The following is a 19,921-nucleotide window of genomic DNA, read 5'->3' as shown; positions in this document are numbered from 1 at the left end:
TAAGTGTCACGACCCCAAATCAGACCCGGTCGTGATAACGCTTCTCATGAAACAAGTCCAGCCAACACAAACTCTCAAACCATTTAAGACAGTTATAATAATTGATTTTAAGTCATAAATAAACTATAAATCCCAAAATAAAGAGTGAAACAGAACAATTGCGGAAACATCACAGTCCGACATCAGGGTGTCACCAGTCATGAGCATCTAAACATCCGTCTAAGAGTATGAAAAGACTACACAATATAGTACAAAGCTACAAGAAAAGTAAAGATAGGAAGGAGAAGCACTGAGCTGCAAACGCCAAGCAACTACCTAGTCAACTCCGAATAATGCCTGCGGTGAAAGCAAATCAGCCCTTACTAGCATTACCCGAGACTCCTGAATATGCACATAGGGTGCAGGGAGTAATGTGAGTACGCCAACTCAGTAAATAATAAAATTAAAGGCAGCTGAGCGATAAGAAAACACATAAAACACAGCAAAATACTACAATGAAGCAGTATAAAACCAATACAATGCAATAAAACAGTGAAAGCTCGTAAAACACCTTAGTTCAATGAAAACCTATTTAAAACATCTTTTAATAGTTCAAACGAGTGATGAATACAAGGAGATAAGAAATGAACAAAAATGAATACCACCAGAACCAGCCCCTCGGGTCATCTCACAATCACTCGTATCAGCCCCTCGGGCAATAACATGGAATAACATTAGCCCCTCGGGCTATAACACATCTCACAGAGGGTACCCGCGCTCACTGGGGGTGTACAGACTCCGGGAGGGTCCCCTTACGGCCCAAGCGCAATAACAAGCCATCTCGTGGCATAATCAAACAGGCTCTCAGCCTCATATCAAGCCACCTCGTGGTGTAACAACTCAGGCCCTCGACCTTATAATCATGAATCGGTATAATACCGCTGCGACGCGCAGCCCGATCCCATAATATCCTCACAACACAGGCCCTTGGCCTTACTCAATCAGAACCTCATAAGCCACTCGGGCAACAGTAAAACATGATGCTCAGCCCAAAATATCATTTAAAATATCCAAAACAAGTAAAGATGGCTAAGTTGTCAAAACAATAGAATATAGCATGACTGAGTACAAATACGAAGTCAAAACAGTGAGGAATAGTAGTAAAATCCCCTAAGGATCCAAAATAGTTGGCACGAGGCCCAAATATGGCATTCAACCCAAAATATGATGATAGCAAATAATTTTCAATCAAATACGCGGTTAAACAGTCATACGGGATGGACTAAGTCACAATCCCCATGGTGCACGACCCCACGCTCGTCATCTAGCGTGTGCATCACCTCAAAGTAGCACAACTATGTGAAATCCGAGGATTCATACCTCAGGACAGTATTTACAATCATTACTTTCCTCTATCCGATCCAAACTCTAGCCCGCGATGCCTTTGCCCCTCGAATCGGCCTCCGGATGCTCCAAATCTATTCAAAAACATATTTATACTATTAAAATATGCTAAGGGAACAAAGACTACTCGGAAATAACCAATTTACATCAAAATCTCGAAATTGGCCAAACCCGACCCCCGGGCCCACATCTCGGATTCCGATAAAAATCACAAAACTAGAATCCTTACACTCTCACGATTTCATACATATCAAATACATCAAATTCCGACCATAAATGTCCCCTCAAATCTCTAGATTTAGGTCTCCAATTTCCAAGCCCTAATTTCCAATTTTTAAGCTTAAAATCCACAATTCCATGATTAATTAGGTAGAAATCACATTTAGATTGAGTATTAAGTCCATAAATCTTACCTCCAAGTGCTTCCCCTTGATTCCCTCTTCAATCCTCCTCAAAAAGTTTTAAAATCGCCCAACACTGGTGAAACTTAGACCCAAAATCGCAAATGTGGCCTTTTAAAACATTCTGCCCAACACTTAAAATCTCTTCTTCGCGAACGCAGATAACGCCTCGCGTTCGCGAAGCACAAACTCATGTTGACCATTTTTCCCTTCATCTGATCGTGACTCCCGTACGCGAACATGATGGCTTGGCTTCCCAACTCATACCGAACGCGACTCCCCACCCGCGAACGTGAAGAACAAATCGACCTGAACTAGCTGCTCACCTTTCCTCTACGCGAACGTGGCTAAACCCCCGCGAACGCGATGACCATTGATCTCAACCCTTCGCGATCGCGGGACCACCTTTGCGAACGCTAAGTCCAACTCCACAGCCTCACATCCTAACCCTTCGCGAACGCGGGACATGCATCGTGAACGCGAAGGTCAAAACCCTGCAACACCAATAGTAGTTTTTCTGCAATTTCCTTCAACATGAAACGATCCGTTCAACCACCCGAAACTCACCCGAGGCCCTCGCGACCTCAACCAAACATGCCAACATATCCCATAACATCATTCAAACTTGTTCCAACCTTCAGAACACTCAAAACAACATCAAAACACCAATTTCACATCAGATTCAAGCCTAAGAATTCCAAAAACTTCCAAATTCCGCTTTCGATCAAAAAGTCTATCAAACCTCGTCCAAGTGACCTAAAATTTTGCACACACGTCACAAATGATAGAACGGACCTACTCCAACTTCCAGAATACCATTCCGACCCCTATATAAAAATCTCACCTATCAACCGGAAAACGCCAAAATTCCAATTTCGCCAATTCAAGCTTAAATCTACTCCGGACCTCCAAAATACATTCCGATCATGCTCCTAAGTCTCAAATCACTCCCGAAGCTATCCAAACTATTGAAATTCACATCCAAACCCTTTTTCACATAAGTCAACATCCGGTTGACTTTTCCAACTTAAGCTCACCCAAATAAGACTAAGTGTCTCAAACCTTACCAAAACCTCTCCAAACCTGAGCCAACCCAATAACATATAATACAACTGAACAAGACATTAAGAAGCAGAAATGGGGGAAATGGAGCGGTAATTCATGAAACGATCGGCCGAGTCATTACATCCTCCCCCTCTTAAACAAACGTTCGTCCTCGAACAAGTCAAGATACATACCTGAAGCCTCAAATAGGTAAGGATATCTACTCCGCATCTCCTGCTCGGTCTCCCAGGTAGCCTCCTCCACGGGCCGACCTCTCCACTGCACTTTCACTGAAGCTATATCTTTTGACCTCAACTTTCAAACCTGACGCTCCAAAATAGCTACTGGCTCCACATCATAAGTCAAATCATCATCCAACTGAACTGTGCTGAAATCCAAAACATGAGACGGATCGCCAATATACTTCCGGAGCATAGAAACATGAAATACCGGATGCACACTCGACAAGCTGGGCGACAAAGCAAGCTCATAAGCCACCTCCCCAATCCTCCGAAGCACCTCAAAAGTCCCAATGAACCGAGGACTCAATTTACCCTTCTTCCCAAATCTCATAACACCCTTCATGGGTGAAACGTTCAATAGAACCTTCTCACCAACCATGTAGGGCACATCCCGAACCTTCATGTCAGCGTAACTCTTCTATCTTGACTGCGTTGTACGAAGCCTCTCTTGAATCACCTTCACCTTGTATAAAGCATCCTACACCAAGTCTGTACCCAATAGCCTAGCCTCACCCGGCTCAAACCAACCAACTGGAGATCTACACCGCCTCCCATACAAAGACTCACATAGAGCCATCTGAATACTCGACTGGTAACTGTTGTTATAAGCAAACTCTGTGAGCGGTAGAAACTGATCCATGACCCTCCAAAATCAATGAAACAAGTACGCAACATGTCCTCCAATATCTGAATAGTGCGCTCGGACTTCCCGTCCATCTGAGGGTGAAAAGCTGTGCTCAACTCAACCTGAGTACCCAACTTTCGCTACACAGACCTCCAGAATTGTGAAGTAAAATGAGTGGTCATATCTAAAATGATAGAAACTAGGACTCCATGCAAATGAACAATCTCCCGGATATAGATCTCTGCTAACTGCTTTGAAAATAGGTAGTACACACAGGAATAAAGTGCGCGGACTTGGTCAGCCGATCCACAATCACCCAAATAGCATCGAACTTCTTCAAAGTCTGTGGGAGCCCAACTACAAAGTCCATGGCGATCCACTCCCACTTCCATTCTGCAATATCCATCTGCTGAAGCAAGCCACCCAATCTCTGATTCTCATATTTCACCTGCTGACAATTGAGACACCGAGCTACAAATCCCACAATGTCCTTCTTCATTCTCCTCCACCAATAATGCTGTCTCAGATTTTGATACATCTTCATGCCACCCGGATGAATGAAATACAGCGAGCTATGAGCTTCCTCTAGAATCAACTCCCGAATCCCATCTACATTGGGCACACATATCCGACCCTGCATCCTCAACACCCCATCATCACCAATAGTCACATCTCTAGCATCGTCATTCTAAACCCTGTCCTTAAGGACAAGCAAATGAGGATCATCATACTGGCGCTCTCTGATGCGATCAAATAAGGAAGACTGAGAAATCACACAAGCCAATACCCGATTGGGCTTCGAAATATCCAACCTCACAAACCGATTGGCCAAGGCCTGAACATCAACTGAAAAAGGTTTCTCCCCAACAGGAATATACGCCAAACTCCCCATACTCACCGCCTTCCTACTCAAGGCATCGACCACCACATTGGCCTTCCCCGGATGGTACAAAATACTGATATCATAGTCCTTTAATAGCTCCAACCATCTCCACTACCTCAAATTGAGATCTTTCTACTTGAACAAGTGCTGGAGACTATGATGATCAGTAAACACCACACAAGATATACCATACAAATAATGCCTCCAAATTTTCAACGCGTGGACAATGGCAGCCAACTCCAGATCATGAACATGGTAGTTCTTTTCATGGGGCTTCAACTGACGAGAAGCATAAGCAATAACTCTACCCTCCTACATCAACACACACCCAATACCAACTCTCGAAGCATCACAATACACGGTATATGAACCTGAAGCTGATGGCAAAACTAGCACTAGAGCTGTGGTCAAGGCAGTCTTGAGCTTCTGAAATCTCTCCTCACACTCATCCGGCCACCTGAATGGAGCATCCTTTTGAGTCAACTTGGTCAAGGGCGATGCGATAGATGAAAATCCCTGAACAAACTGGCGGTAATAACCCGCTAAACCAAGAAATGTGCGAATCTCTGTGGCTGAGGACGGTCTGGACCAACTCTAAACCGCCTTTATCTTCTTCGGATCAACCAGAATACCATAACTGGATACCACGTGCCCCAAGAATGCCACTAAACTGAGTCAAAACTCACACTTGGAGAACTTTGCATAAATCGTCTCCTCCCTCAATCTCTGCAACACAACTCTCAAATGCTCTGCGTGCTCCTCCTGACTACGCGAATACACCAGAATATCATCAATGAAAACTATGACAAACGAGTCGAGATAAGGCCAAAACACGATGTTCATCAAATGCATGAATATTAGTGGGGCATTGGTCAGCCCAAAAGACATCACCAAGAACTCATAATGACGATATCGAGTCTTGAACGCTGTCTTAAGAATATCTGAGTCCCTGATCTGTAGCTGGTGATAACCTGAACAGAGATCAATCTTGGAGAACACTCTCGCTCCTTGAAACTGGTCAAACAAATCATCGATACGAGGCAAAAGATACTTGTTTTTGATTGTTACTTTGTTCAACTGCCTGTAATCAATGCACATCCTCATCGTGCCATCCTTCTTCTTCACAAATAGAACAGGCGCACCCAAGGTGACACACTAGGCCGAATAAACCCCTTATCAAGGAGTTCCTGAAGCTGCTCATTCAACTCCGCTGGTGCCATACGATACGGTGGAATAGAAATGGGCTGAGTGCCCGGCACCAGATCAATAACAAAATCAATATCCCTGTTCGGTGGCATGCCCATCAGGTCTGCAGAAAACACATCGGGAAAATCCCTCACAATAGGAATAAAATCAATACTAGGAGTCTCTGCACCGATATCCCTCACAAAGGCTAAGTATGAAAGACAACCTTTCCCACCATCCGTTGGGCCTTAAAGAACGAAATCACCCTACTGGGCAGTTGAACCTCTCCACTCAATCCGTGGCACACCAGGCATAGCCAATGTCAATATCTTAGCATGATAGTCCAAAATAGCATGACATGGAGATAGCCAATCCATGCCCAATATCACATCAAAGTCCACCATACAAAGTAATAATAGGTCCACTCGGGTCTCTAGACCCCTAATAGTCACCACACACGACCGGTACACACGATCCACAATAATAGTATCGCCTACCAGAGTAGATACACGAATAGATGAAACAAGAGACTCACGGGGCATATCCAAATAACGAGCAAAATATGGTGACACATATGAAAAAGTGGAATCAGGATCAAATAACATAGAGGCATCTCTGTGGCAGACTGAGACAATACATGTAATTATATCATCTGAAGCAATAACATCTGGTCTAGCTGGGAGTGCATAGAAACGGGCCTGACCACCACCTAATCGACCTCCCCCTCTGGGGCGACCTCTAGCTGATTGTCCTACACCCCTAGCTGGGTGGGTGGGTAGTGGTGAAGTAACTGGCACTGAAGCTGATGGCTGACTCCTCTACTGAGATGAACCCCCAAGATGATGAGGACACTGCCTCCACATATGACCCAACTCTCCACACTCATAGAAACTCCCGGGTGCTGGAGATGGGGACTGAAGGGAACCCCTAGCACCGGATTGACTAGTAGATGCACCTGGTATAGAAGAGCCCTGAACTGATGGAGCACGGGACGAACTCTGGACTGGAAGGGCATTGAGTGATGAATGGCCCTGATAAGAACTGTGAGAACCATGACCGGATGATGCCTCACGGTAACCTGGGCGAGCTGACTGAGCATGTCTAAATGAACGGCCTCTGCCGTGCTGAAACTGACCCCTCGAAGGAGCACCACCGTAACTACCAGATCCCCAGGGCCTTTTGGCCTCCCTCTCATCTCGATCATGGTGACGAACTGACTCAATCTCACGGGAAATGCCAATAACCTCCTCAAAAGTAGCACCAGACACCCTCTCCTTGGTCATGAGAATCCGAAGCTGATACGTGAGTCCATCAACGAACCTCCTAATCCTCTCTCTCTCCATATGAACCAACTAAACAACACGACGCGCTAACTCCGAGAACCTTATCTCATACTGTATCATAGTCATATCTCCCTGACGCAACCACTCGAACTGCCTGTGCAACTTCTCTCTACGATACTATGGCACATACTTTTCCAAAAAGAGAACGAAGAACTGCTGCCAGGTAAATGGTGCTGCACCAACAGGCCTACGCCTCTCATAAACCTCCTACCAAGTGAAGGCAGCTCCAGAAAACTAAAAAGTAGTGAAAGCGACTCCGCTGGTCTCCAGAATACCTGCTGTATGAAGAATCCTCTGACACTTGTCCAAGAAACTCTGGGCATCCTCCCCTAGTATACCACTGAAAGTCGGAGACTGAAGTCTACCAAACCTCTCCAACCTGCGTTGCTCGTCCTCTAGCATGGCAGGAGCTACATAGTCCAGAATAGTTGCAACCGGCTAGGCTGAAGGTGCCCCCGGTGTCTGAAGTCCCTGCACGACCTACACAGGTGTGCGAGCGGCGGGAGTTTGAGTGCCTCCCTTGGCCTGAGAAGTAGCTGCGACTGTAGTAACTGAGACCGCCTGATCTAGGCTAGTGCATACTAATAGAATCTGGTCCAGGGCCTCCTGAAGACCTGGAATCACAATCTGGTGCCTGAGCTAGTGCTGCTGGAGCACCCACAACTGGGACCTGATCTTGAACTGGGGCAACTGGTTGATCCACATATGCTGTCCTGACTACTATGCGAGCTACACCCCTGCCCCTACCATGGCCTCGACCGCGTCCTCGGCCTCTAGTGGCCCTAGCTGGTGGCACCGATGGTCATCTATCCTGACCGATAGCACGTGTACTCACCATTTGTGAGAGAATAGAATAATAGAAGTTTAGTACTCGGATCAACAGATTCGCACGACAAGAATTTCAAGTTATGAAGTTTTCCTAAAGGTTCTGCAGCCTCCCAAGGATAAATACAGACGTCTCCGTACCGATCCGTGAGATTCTACTAAACCTTCTTATGACTCATGAGACCTATGTAACCTAGGCTCTGATACCAATTTGTCACGACCCCAAACCGGACTCGGTCGTGATGGCGCCTCTCGTGAAACAAGGCCAGCCAACACAAACCCTCAAACCATTAAAGACATTTATAATAATTGATTTTAAGTCATAAATACATTATAAATCCCAAAATAAAGAGTGAAATAGAACAATTGTGGAAAAAACACAGCCCGACATCGGGGTGTCACCAGTCATGAGCATCTAAACTTCCGTCTAAGAGTATGAAAAGACTACATAGTCTAGTACAAAGCTAGTACAAGAAAAGTAAAGATAGGATGGAGAAACACTGGGCTGCGAATGTCGAGCAACTACCTAGTCAACTCCGAATAATGCATGCGGTGAAAGCAAATTAGCCCTCGCTAGCGTGCCCCAAGACTCCTGAATCTGCACACATGGTGCATGGAGTAATGTGAGTACGCCAACTCAGTAAGTAACAAAAGTAAAGGCAGCTGAGCGATAAGAAAACACGTAAAATATAGCAAAATACTACAACGAGGCAGTATAAAACCAGTCCAATGCAATAAAATAGTAAAAGCTCTTAAAACACCTTAGTTTAGTGAAAACCTCTTTAAAACATCTTTTAATAGTTCAAAGGAGTGTTGGATACAGGGAGATAAGAAATGAACATAAATGAATACCAGTAGAACCAGCCCCTCGGGCCATCTCACAATCACTTGTATCAGCCCCTCGGGCAATAACATGGAACAACATCAGCCTCTCGGGCTATAATACATCTCACACTAGGTACCCGCGCTCACTAGGGGTGTACAGACTCTGAGAGGGGCCCCTTACGGCCCAAGCGCATTAACAATCCATCTCGTGGCATAATCAAACAGGCTCTCAGCCTCATATCAAGCCACCTCGTTGCATAACAACTCAGGCCCTCAGGCTTATAATCATGAATCGGTACAATACCGCTGCGACGCGCAGCCCGATCCCATAATATCCTCACAACACAGGCCCTCGCCCTTACTCAGTCAGAACCTCATAAGCCACTCGGGCAACAGTAAAACATGATGCTCAGCCCAAAATATCATTTAAAATATCAAAAACAAGTAAAGATGGCTAAGTTGTCAAAATAGTAGAATATAGCATGACTGAGTACAAATACGAAGTCAAAACAGTGAGGAATAATAGTAAAATCCCTTAAGGGTCCTAAACAGTTGGCACGAGGCCCAAATATGGCATTCAACCCAAAACATGATGATAGCAAACAGTTTTCAATCAAATACGCGGTTAAACAGTCATACGGGATGGACTAAGTCACAATCCCCAACGGTGCACGACCCTACGCTCGTCATCTAGCGTGTGCGTCACCTCAAAGTAGCACAACAATGTGAAATACGAGGTTTTATACCCTCAAGACAGCATTTACAATCGTTACTTATCACTATCCGGTCCAAACTCTAGCCTGCGATGCCTTGGCCCCTCAAATCGGCCTCTGGATGCTCCAAATCTATTCAAAAACAGATTTATACCATCAAAATATGCCAAAGGAACAAAGCCCACTCGAAAATAACCAATTTACATAAAAAATCTTGAAATTGGACCTTACACTCTCACAGATTCCGATAAAAATTACAAAACTAGAATCCTTACACTCTCATGAATTCATACATATCAAATACATCGAATTCCGACCACAAATGACCCCTCAAATCCCTAGATTTAGGTCTCCAATTTCCAAGCCCTAACTTCCAATTTTTAAGCTTAAATTCCACAATTCCATGATTAATTAGGTAGAAATTACATTAGGATTGAGTATTAAGTTCATAAATCTTACCTCCAAGTGTTTCTCCTTCATTCCCTCTTCAATCCTCCTCAAAAATCTCTAAAATCACCCAACAATGGTGAAACTTAGACCCAAAATCGCAGATATGGCCTTTTAAAACATTTTGCCCAGCACTTAAAATCTCTTCTTCGCGAACGTAGACAACGCCTCGCGTTCGCGAAGCAAAACTCATGTTGACCATTTTTCTCTTTATCCGATATCGACTCCCGTATGCGAACACGATGGCTTGGCATCCCAACTCATTGCGAACGCGACTCCCCACTTGCAAATGCGAAGAACAAATCGACCTGAACCCAGCTGTTCACCTTTCCTCTACGCGAACGCGGCTAAACCCCTGCGAACGCGATGCCCATTAATTTTAACCCTTTGCTATTGTGGGTCCACCTTCGCGAATGCGAATGCCAAATCCACAGCCTCACATCCTAACCCTTTGCGAATGTGGGACATGCATCGTGAACGCGAAGGTCAAAAACCTGCAACACCAATAACATTTTTTCTGCAATTTCCTTCAACATGAAATAATCCGTTCAACCAATCGAAACTCACCCGAGGCCCCCGAGACCTCAGCCAAATATGAAAGTATATCCCATAACATTATTCAAACTTGTTCCAACCTTCGGAATGCTCAAAACAATATCAAAACACCAGTTTCACATCGGATTCAAGCCTAAGAATTCAAAAAACTTCCAAATTCCGCTTTCGATCAAAAGGTCTATCAAACCTTGTCCGAATGACCTAAACTTTTGCACACACATCATAAATGACACAAGGGAACTACTCCAACTTATGGAATTCTATTCCGACCCCTATATCAAAATCTCACCTATCAACCGGAAAATGCCAAAATTCCAATTTCGCCAATTCAAGCCTAAATCTACTCTGGACCTCCAAAACACATTCCGATTACGCTCCTAAGTCCCAAATCACCTCCCAAAGCTATTCAAACCATCATAATTCACATTCGAGCCTTTTTTCACATAAGTCAATATCCGGTTGACTTTTTCAACTTAAGCTCACTCAAAAGAGACTAAGTATCTCAAACCTTACCAAAACCTCTCCGAACCCGAGGCAACTAACCCGATAACACATAATACAATTGAACAAGACAATAAGAAGCAGAAATGGGGTAAACAAAGCGGTAACTCATGAAACGACCGGCCAGGTCATTACACCAAGTCTACAGGTTCTTTAAGATTGTGGGCTTTTTGAAATCGTCGGTTTCGTCTGGTTGCAGTGGAGGGGGAGGGATTTCTTTTGGATATGGTGAAAAAGGTTTGTTTGATAGGAATGAAAAGAGTAATGGAGATGAGAGGGATTGAAGCTTTTTTGTGTAACGAAGGGTCACCTTGGTTAGAGGAAAGGCAGATTCAGAAGGAAAGGATGCTTCTGAAGTGACCGATCGGAGGCACTAATGAAGAAACAATTATTACACCTAAATTAATTAAACAATACTTACTTAAGGAAATAAAATATTTTAAACACGGCAAAAATATTTTATTTAAAAAATTTGGCAAAATGCCAATCTTTTTCCTGAGAAAACAAAATCTTTCTTCCAAAAGAGGTTTTGTAAAAATATCAGCAAGTTGAAAATCAGTACTAATAAATTCTAATACAATATCACCTTTAGCGACATGATCACGGATAAAATTAGGCTTAATTTCTATATGCTCTGCTCTAGAATGATGCATATAACTCTTTGATAAGAAAATAACACTGGTATTATCACAAAATATAGGAGTAGAAGTAAGAGATAAACCATAATTGAGAAGTTGATGCGTAATCCATAGAATTTGTGTACAACAACTTCCAACTTCCAACTGCCAAGTATTCTGCTGTGACGACCTGGCCGGTCGTCTTAAGAATTAACGCCCCAATCCCCTATTAACTGCTTTCCCCAAGTTTAATTCTTCTAATTTGATTCGTCGGGATGTTCGGTTGTGAGTTTCGGAGAGTTTTGGGACACTTAGTCCCTGAATGAGAGCTTAAGTGTTTGAAAATTGGCCGTAGTCAGAATAGTGTGAAGACGGTCTCGAAATGGAAATTCGATTGTTCCGTTAGCTTCGTTGGGTGATTTTGGGGATGGGAGCATGTTCGGATAGTGTTTTGGAGGTCCGTAGCTCATTTAGGCTTGAAATGCCGAAGGTTGAATTTTTAAAGTTTCTGGTTCGATAGTGAGATTTTGATCTGAGGGTCGAAATGGAATTTTGGAAGTTGCAGTAGTTCCGTCATGTCATTTGGGATGTGTGTGCAAAGTTTCAGGTGATTCGGATGTGTTTTGGTTAGGTTTTTGATCGAAAGCGTATTTGGAGGAAATTGGAGTTCTTAAGCTTAAATCCTTGATTAATTCGAGTTCCTGATGTTGTTTTAGGTGTTTTAAGGATTGGTACAAGTTTGAAAAAGGTATTAGGTGATGTTGGCACTTTTGGTTGAGGTCCCAGGGGCCTCGGGATGATTTCGGATGGTTGACGGGAAGGTTGAAGAAGTGTTACAGCAGCTGTAGCATTGCTGCTTCTGGTATTTTTGCATCTGCGGCTTGGAGACCGCAGATGCTGTGCCGTAGATGCGACCAAGGAGACCGCAAAAACGGATTTTGGTTTGTTCAGCAGGTTCCACAGATGCGGTGGATATTCCGCTGAAGCGGAACCGCATCTGCGAGTAGAAGACCACAAGTGCGAAAAATTGGCCATTAAATGAAAGTTGCAGATGCGACACTTGTTTCGCAGAAGCGGGACTGCAGATGCGGTCCCAAGGACACAAATGCGTAAATCTCTAGGCAGAACATATAAATAGTTGCCTTTGCGAAATTTGGCTATTCTTCCACCATTTTCATCCGGGGTTGGAGCTTTTGAGAGCGATTTTTTAGGAAAACAAAGGGAAATCGATTGGAGGTAATGTCCTTGACTTCATAACTCATTTTTATGTGATTAAAGACCTAATTAATGGTGAAAAATTTGGGAAAAAGGGGTAATTAGGGCTTGAGTTTAAGAGACCTTTGATTGAGGATTTAAGGGGACATTTGGACTCGATTTCAGTGTTCTTGTTATATATAGACTCGTGAGAGTACGAGGTTTCTGAAAATATGAATTTCACCCAATTCCGAGATGTTGGCCTGAGGAGAGTTTTGGTCATTTTACATGTTTTCGCGTATTAGCTTAGAATTTAATTGTATAATCAGTTACTTGAATGTTATTTACAATATGCGGTTGAATTGAATAGATTTGGGCCATTTGGAATCGGATGCTTGTGGAAAAAGTCTGGTTTCAAGTTGATTTTGAGCCGGTTCGACGTAAGTGGCTTGTCTAACCTTGTGTGGGGGACCTCCCCTTTAGGATTGATATACTTGGTAATTGAAATGTCTTGTACATGAGGTGACGAGTGTGTACTTGAGCTAATTGTTGGAAATCTATTTTTTTCTTAAGTAATTACTAGTATGTTTCTTTTCCTGTTTCTATTTCTTGCACTATTGAGCCTGCTGTTAGCTTAGGAAAGCATGTCTAAGTGACTTAGTTTGCTTTATTTGATTTAACCTGCCTTACTTGGATTCTGTGCAGCATGCTAGGCTAGAATCACTTCTTGCCTTAATATGAAATCTTGCCATTTCTGTATATCTTCCTGCTGTTGTTGTGTATTTATTTTGGGACTACGTATGTGGGATTCCGGTAGCTCCCCCCTTGTCTGTTTACTTTGGGACTACGGGTTAGATTCCCGGTAGATCCCCCTGCACAATTATATGAAATTATGTGAATGCACCCGGTAGATTCCCCCAGTACTGGGTATTTACATTTTGGACTACGGAACGGGATTCTGGTAGATCTCCACGCACTATGAGTTGCACTATGGGACGGTATCCCGGGAGATCCTTCGGATATATATATATATATATATATATATATGTATATATATACTAAGGATGTGGGATTCCGATAGCTTCTCCCTTGCCTGTTTACTTTGGTACTATGGGTTAGATTCCCGGTATATCCCCCTGCACAGTTATATAGAACTACGGAAATGCACCCGGTAGATTCCCCCAGTACTGAGTGTTTACAATTAGGACTACGAAATGGGATTCTGATAGATCTCCACGCACTATGAGTTGGACTACGAGACGGTATCCCCGGAGATCCTTCGGATATATATATATATATATGATGGACTACGGGACGATATCCTGGGAGATCCACTGGATATGAAAATATGGGACTACAGGACGGTATCCTGGGAGATCCCCGATTGTTACTATCGGTGCTGAGTGGTATTTCCTTTCCATGTTTACCTTATTCTGTATAGTTGTTGCTGTTCTGTTCACCCTGTGTTATTTTACTGCTGTACTCATTTATACTGTTCCATTCTATACTGTTAATCTTTATATCTTATTTGACCTCAGTAGGGCCATGACCTTCCTCGTCACTACCAACCGAGGTTAGGCTTGGCACTTACTGAGTACAACTGTGCTGTACTCATGCCTTTTCTGCACATGTTTTTCATGTGCAAACCCAGGTACTGCTGATCAGGCCTACTATCATTGAGGGAGGCGACTGCGTAGAGACTCCGAGGTACATCTTCCTCGTCCGCAGACCAAGGAGTCCCTTTCTATTCCTGCCTTTAGTATTTAGCCCTTCTGCATTTTTCTATTCTTTATTAGAAATTCCGGAGTTAGAGCTATGTAGTATTTCTTTCGTAGCTTGTGATTCATGGGTTTCCGGGTATTGGATTTATGTTTGGTGTTGAGAGTTAAACATGGAATATGTCGAGTGATACATTTACACACTATTATTGCTTTATTCTATTTTTAAATTGTTTTACTTCCGCAAGTTTGGTTATCTTCCGGAAATTTAGGCTTGCCTAGTCGTAGAGACTAGGTGCCGTCATGATGGTTCACGGAGGGTGAACCAGTCGTGACAAGTGGTATTAGAGCTCTAGGTTCATAGGAGTCATGGATCACAAGTCGGTTTATTAGAGTCTCGCTGATCGGTACGGAGACGTCTGTACTTGTCTATGAGAGGCTATGTAACTGTTAGGAAAATTCCACTTCATTTGATTTCTTTGTCGTGCGATATTTTGACATCACCATTCTAAACTTTTGTCTTCTATTCTCTCACAGATGGTGAGGACACATGCTACCCGAGATGATCAGGCACTCGTACCCCCTATTGCAGCCGTCAGAGGCCTGGGCCGAGGTAGAGGCCGAGGACGTGCACGTGGTACAACCAGAGCACCTGTGCGAGCTGCCGCTGAGGTACCACCAGCGGATCTAGCCGGAGTCCAAGCACCTGATACACCTACTACTACTACCACGCCAGAACTTCAGGAGACTCTGGCATAGTTTATGAGCATGTACACCACTTTGGCTCAGGTAGGGTTGCTTCCCCTTGCTGCAACTACATCCCAGGCCGGGGGAGCAGCACAGACTCCTGCCGTCCACACTCCTGAGTAGCGAGTGCATGTTGAGCAGGTCCCTGAGATTATTCCTGTACCGCCTGCAGTGCCAGCTCAGCCCGAGGACAGGGCAGCTGCTTCCGAGGATGAGCAGTTGAGGCTTGAGAGGTTCAAGAGGTACAAGCCTCCTGTATTCAGCGGTTTAGCATCGGAGGATGCTCTGGGGTTCCTTGATAAGTGTTACCGCATCCTCCGCACCATGGGTATCTCAGGATTGAGCGGGGTTTCTTTCACTACCTTCCAGCTTCGAGGAGCCTCCTATGAGTGGTGACACACCTATGAGCTAGATAGTCCAGATGAGGCTGCTTCACTGACTTGGACTCAGTTTTTAGACCTGTTCTTGAGGGAGTATGTTCCTCAGAGCCTTAGGGATGCATGGCGCGCAGAGTTTGAGCATTTGCACCATATGACTGTTTTAGAGTATGCTGTCCGTTAAAACAGCCTTGTTTCCTACTGTCCGTGAGAGGGTTCGCCGGTTTATTGAGGGTCTTATTCCCAGCATCAGATCTAGCATGGCTCGTGATTTGGAGATGGATATTTCTTACGAGCAGGTGGTGAGCATTGATAGGAGGATTGAGTGTATGCATGCTAGGGAGAAAGAGGAGAGGGAGGCCAAGAGGTCTCGAGAGTTGGGCCATTATTCTGGTGCCCGTATCCCAGCTGCAGGTCGTCATGGTAGAGGTTATATGAGTCACCCCATTCATTCAGATCTTCCAGCAACCAGTGATATTCCAACTCCTCCTAGACCTTAGGAGCCTTATTATGCACCTCTAGTTTCTAGCGCGCCTCCTGCGCGTGGTGCTTTGAGGGGTCAGTCCAGCTGACCTGGCCCTAGCCAGTCACAACCACCACACCCTCCCAGAGCTTGTTTTGAGTATGCTTACACATGCCATATGGTGAGGGATTGCCCCAGACTTGGGAGGGGTGCACCTCCATAGACTTCTCAGCCACAGCGTGCCCCGCAGAGTTCTTAGGCTATGGTTACAGCTCCGTTTACTACCCCACCTGCTCAGCCAGCTAGAGGTAGAGGTCAGCCTAGAGGGGGAGGCTAGGCCAGATACTATGCCCTTCCTGCCCGTACCGAGGTTGTTGCCTCCGATTCTAACATCACAGGTATTATATTGGTTTGTCACAGAGATGCATCAGTTCTATTCGATCCAGGCTCTACTTACTCTTATGTGTCTTCTTATTTTGCTCTGCATTTGGGTGTACCTCGGGATTCTTTGAGTTCCCCTGTTTATGTTTCTACTCCTGTGGGAGATTCTTTCATTGTGGACCGTGTTTATCGGTCGTGTTTGGTTGCTCTCAGTGGTTTTGAAACCAGAGCCGATTTATTGTTACTCAGCATGATCGATTTTGATATTATCTTAGGCATGGACTAGTTGTCGCCCCATTATGCTATTCTTGATTGTCACGCCAAAACCGTGACGCTGGCTATGCCAGGTGTACCGTGTGTTGAGTGGAGGGGTACCTTAGATTACACCTCCAATAGAGTCATTTATTTTCTTAAAGCTCAGCGTATGGTTGAGAAGGGGTGTGACACATATTTAGCTTATGTGAGAGATGTTTGTATTGATACCCCTTTAGTTGATTCAGTTCTAGTAGTACGAGATTTTCCCGAAGTGTTTCCAGCTGACCTTCTAGGCATACCGCCTGATAGAGATATTGATTTTGGCATTGATCTATTGCCGGGCACTCAGCCCATTTCTATTCCTCCGTATTGTATGGCTCCTCCTGAGTTGAAGGAGTTGAAGTATCAGTTACAGGAATTGCTTGATAAGGGTTTTATTCGTCCCAGTGTATCAGCTTGGGGTTCTCCTGTTTTGTTTGTGAAGAAAAAGGATGGTTCTATGCGTATGTGTATTGATTATCGCCAGTTGAATAAGGTTACAGTGAAGAACCGTTATCCCTTGCCTCGTATTGATGACCTATTTGACCAGCTTCAGGGTGCACAAGTGTTTTCTAAGATTGAGTTGCGCTCAGGTTACCATCAGTTGAAGATTCGGGAGCCAGATATCCCGAAGACCACTTTCAGGACTCGGTATGGTCATTATGAGTTCCTTGTTATGTCATTTGGGTTGACCAATGCCCCAACAGCCTTTATGCATTTGATGCACAGTGTGTTTCAGCCGTATCTTGACTCGTTCGTCATTGTCTTTATTGATGGCATTCTGGTGTATTCCCGGAGTCGGGAAGATCATGAGCAGCACCCTAGGACTGTGCTTCAGACTCTGAGAGAGAAGAAGTTATATGTTAAATTCTCGAAATGTGAGTTTTAGTTGGATTCAGTGGCATTCTTAGGCCACGTGGTATCGAGCGAGGGTACTTAGGTGGATCCGAAGAAGATAGAGGCCGTGCAGAGTTGGCCCAGACCATCTTCAGCTACCGAGATCCGTAATTTCCTTGGTTTGGCTGGCTACTACTGTTGTTTTGTGGAGGGGGTTTCATCGATTGTAGCCCCCATGACCAGATTGACCCAGAAGGGTGATCCGTTTCAGTAGATGGAGGAGTGTGAGGCGAGCTTTCAGAAGCTCAAGACAGCATTGACTACATCCCTAATTTTGATACTGCCTACAAGTTCGGGGTCTTATACGGTCTATTGTGACTCCTCGAGGGTTGGCCTCAGAGTGGTGTTGATATAGGATGGTAGGGTGATTGCCTAGCATCCAGACAGTTAAAGATACATGAGAAGAACTACCCTGTTCACGACCTTGAGTTAGCTGCCATTGTTCATGCCCTGAAGATTTGGTGCCACTCCTTATACGGTGTGCCTTGTGAAGTTTATACTGACCATCAGAGCTTGCAACATTTGTTCAAACAAAAGGAACTAAATTTGCGCCATAGGAGGTGGCTGGAGTTGCTAAAGGACTATGATATCACTATTTTGTATCACCCAGGCAAGGCTAATGTGGTGGTCGATGCTTTGAGTCGCCGGGCAGAGAGTTTGTGGAGTTTGGCTTATTTACCAGCATCAGAGAGGCCTATGGCGATGGATATTCAAGCCTTAGCCAGTTAGTTTGTGAGATTGGATCTTTCGGAGCCTATTCAGGTTCTAGCTTGCGTGGTTTCTCAGTCTTCTTTATGTGATCGTATCAAGGAGCGACAATATGATGACCCTCATTTGCTTGTCCTCAAGGACAAGGTTCAGCACGGTGATGCTAGGGATATGACTATTGGTGATGATGGGGTATTGAGGATGCATGGCCGGATTTGTGTACTCAATGTTGAGGGGCTTCAGGAGTTGATTCTGGAGAAGGCACATAGCTCGCGGTATTCCATTCATTCGGGTGCCACGAAGATGTATTAGGATTTGAGGCAGCACTATTGGTGGAGGCGGATGAAGAAAGATATAGTTGGATTTGTAGCTCGGTGTCTCAACTATCAGCAGGTGAAGTATGAGCACTAGTGACCGGGTGGGTTGCTTCAGCAGATAGAGATTCCGGAGTGGAAGTTGGAGCGGATCACCATGGACTTTGTAGTTGGTTTCCCACAAACTTTGAAGAAGTTTGATGCTATTTGGGTGATTGTGGATCGGCTGACCAAGTCCGCTCATTTCATTCCTGTGTGTACTACTTATTCTTCGGAGCGGTTGGCTGAGATTTATATCCGGGAGATTATTCGTCTGCATGGTATTCTAGTTTCTATCATTTTAAATAGAGGTACCCAGTTCACATCACGGTTCTGGAGAGCCGTTCAGCATGAGTTAGGTACTTGGGTAGAGTTGAGTACAAAATTTCACCCTCAGATGGACGGACAGTCCGACCGCACTATTTAGATTCTTGAGGATATGCTCCGTGCGTGTGTGATTGAGTTTGGAGGGTCTTGGGATCATTTTTTCCATTGGCGGAGTTTCCTTACTACAACAACTATCCGTCCAGCATTCAGATGGCACCGTATGAGGCTTTATATGGTAGGTGGTGTAGATCTCCGATGGGTTGGTTTGAGCCGGGTGAGGCCAGACTATTGGGCACAGACTTGGTTCAGGATGCTTTGGAGAAGGTTAAGGTGATTCAGGATAGACTCCGTACAACCCAGTCCAGACAGAAGAGTTACGTGGACCGGAAAATTCGCAATGTTTCCTATATGGTTGGAGAGCGGGTTCTGCTTCGGGTCTCGCCTATGAAGGGCGTTATAAGGTTCGGGAAGAAAGGGAAGTTGAGTCCGAGGTTTATTGGCCCTTTTGAGATATTAAGGCGTGTTGGGGAGGTTGCTTATGAGCTTGCCTTACCTCCCAGCTTGGCAGGAGTTCATCTGGTATTTCATGTTTCGATGCTCCGGAGGTATCATGGCGACCCGTCGCACGTGTTGGATTTCTGCTCAGTCCAGTTGGACAAGGATCTATCTTATGTTGAGGAGCTAGTGACAATATTGGACAGGCAGATTAGAAAGCTGAGGTCAAAGAACATTTCTTCGGTAAAGGTCAGTGGCGGGGCCAGCCGGTCGAGGAGGCGACCTGGGAGATCGAGCAGGATATGCGTAGCCGTTACCCTCATCTCTTCACAACTTCAGGTATGTCTCTATGCTTGTTCGAGTACGAACGAATGTTTA

The sequence above is a fragment of the Nicotiana sylvestris genome, chromosome 9 (genome assembly GCF_000393655.2).
Source record: "Nicotiana sylvestris chromosome 9, ASM39365v2, whole genome shotgun sequence".
Classification (NCBI taxonomy): domain Eukaryota; kingdom Viridiplantae; phylum Streptophyta; class Magnoliopsida; order Solanales; family Solanaceae; genus Nicotiana; species Nicotiana sylvestris.
This window is presented reverse-complemented; position numbering follows the sequence as displayed.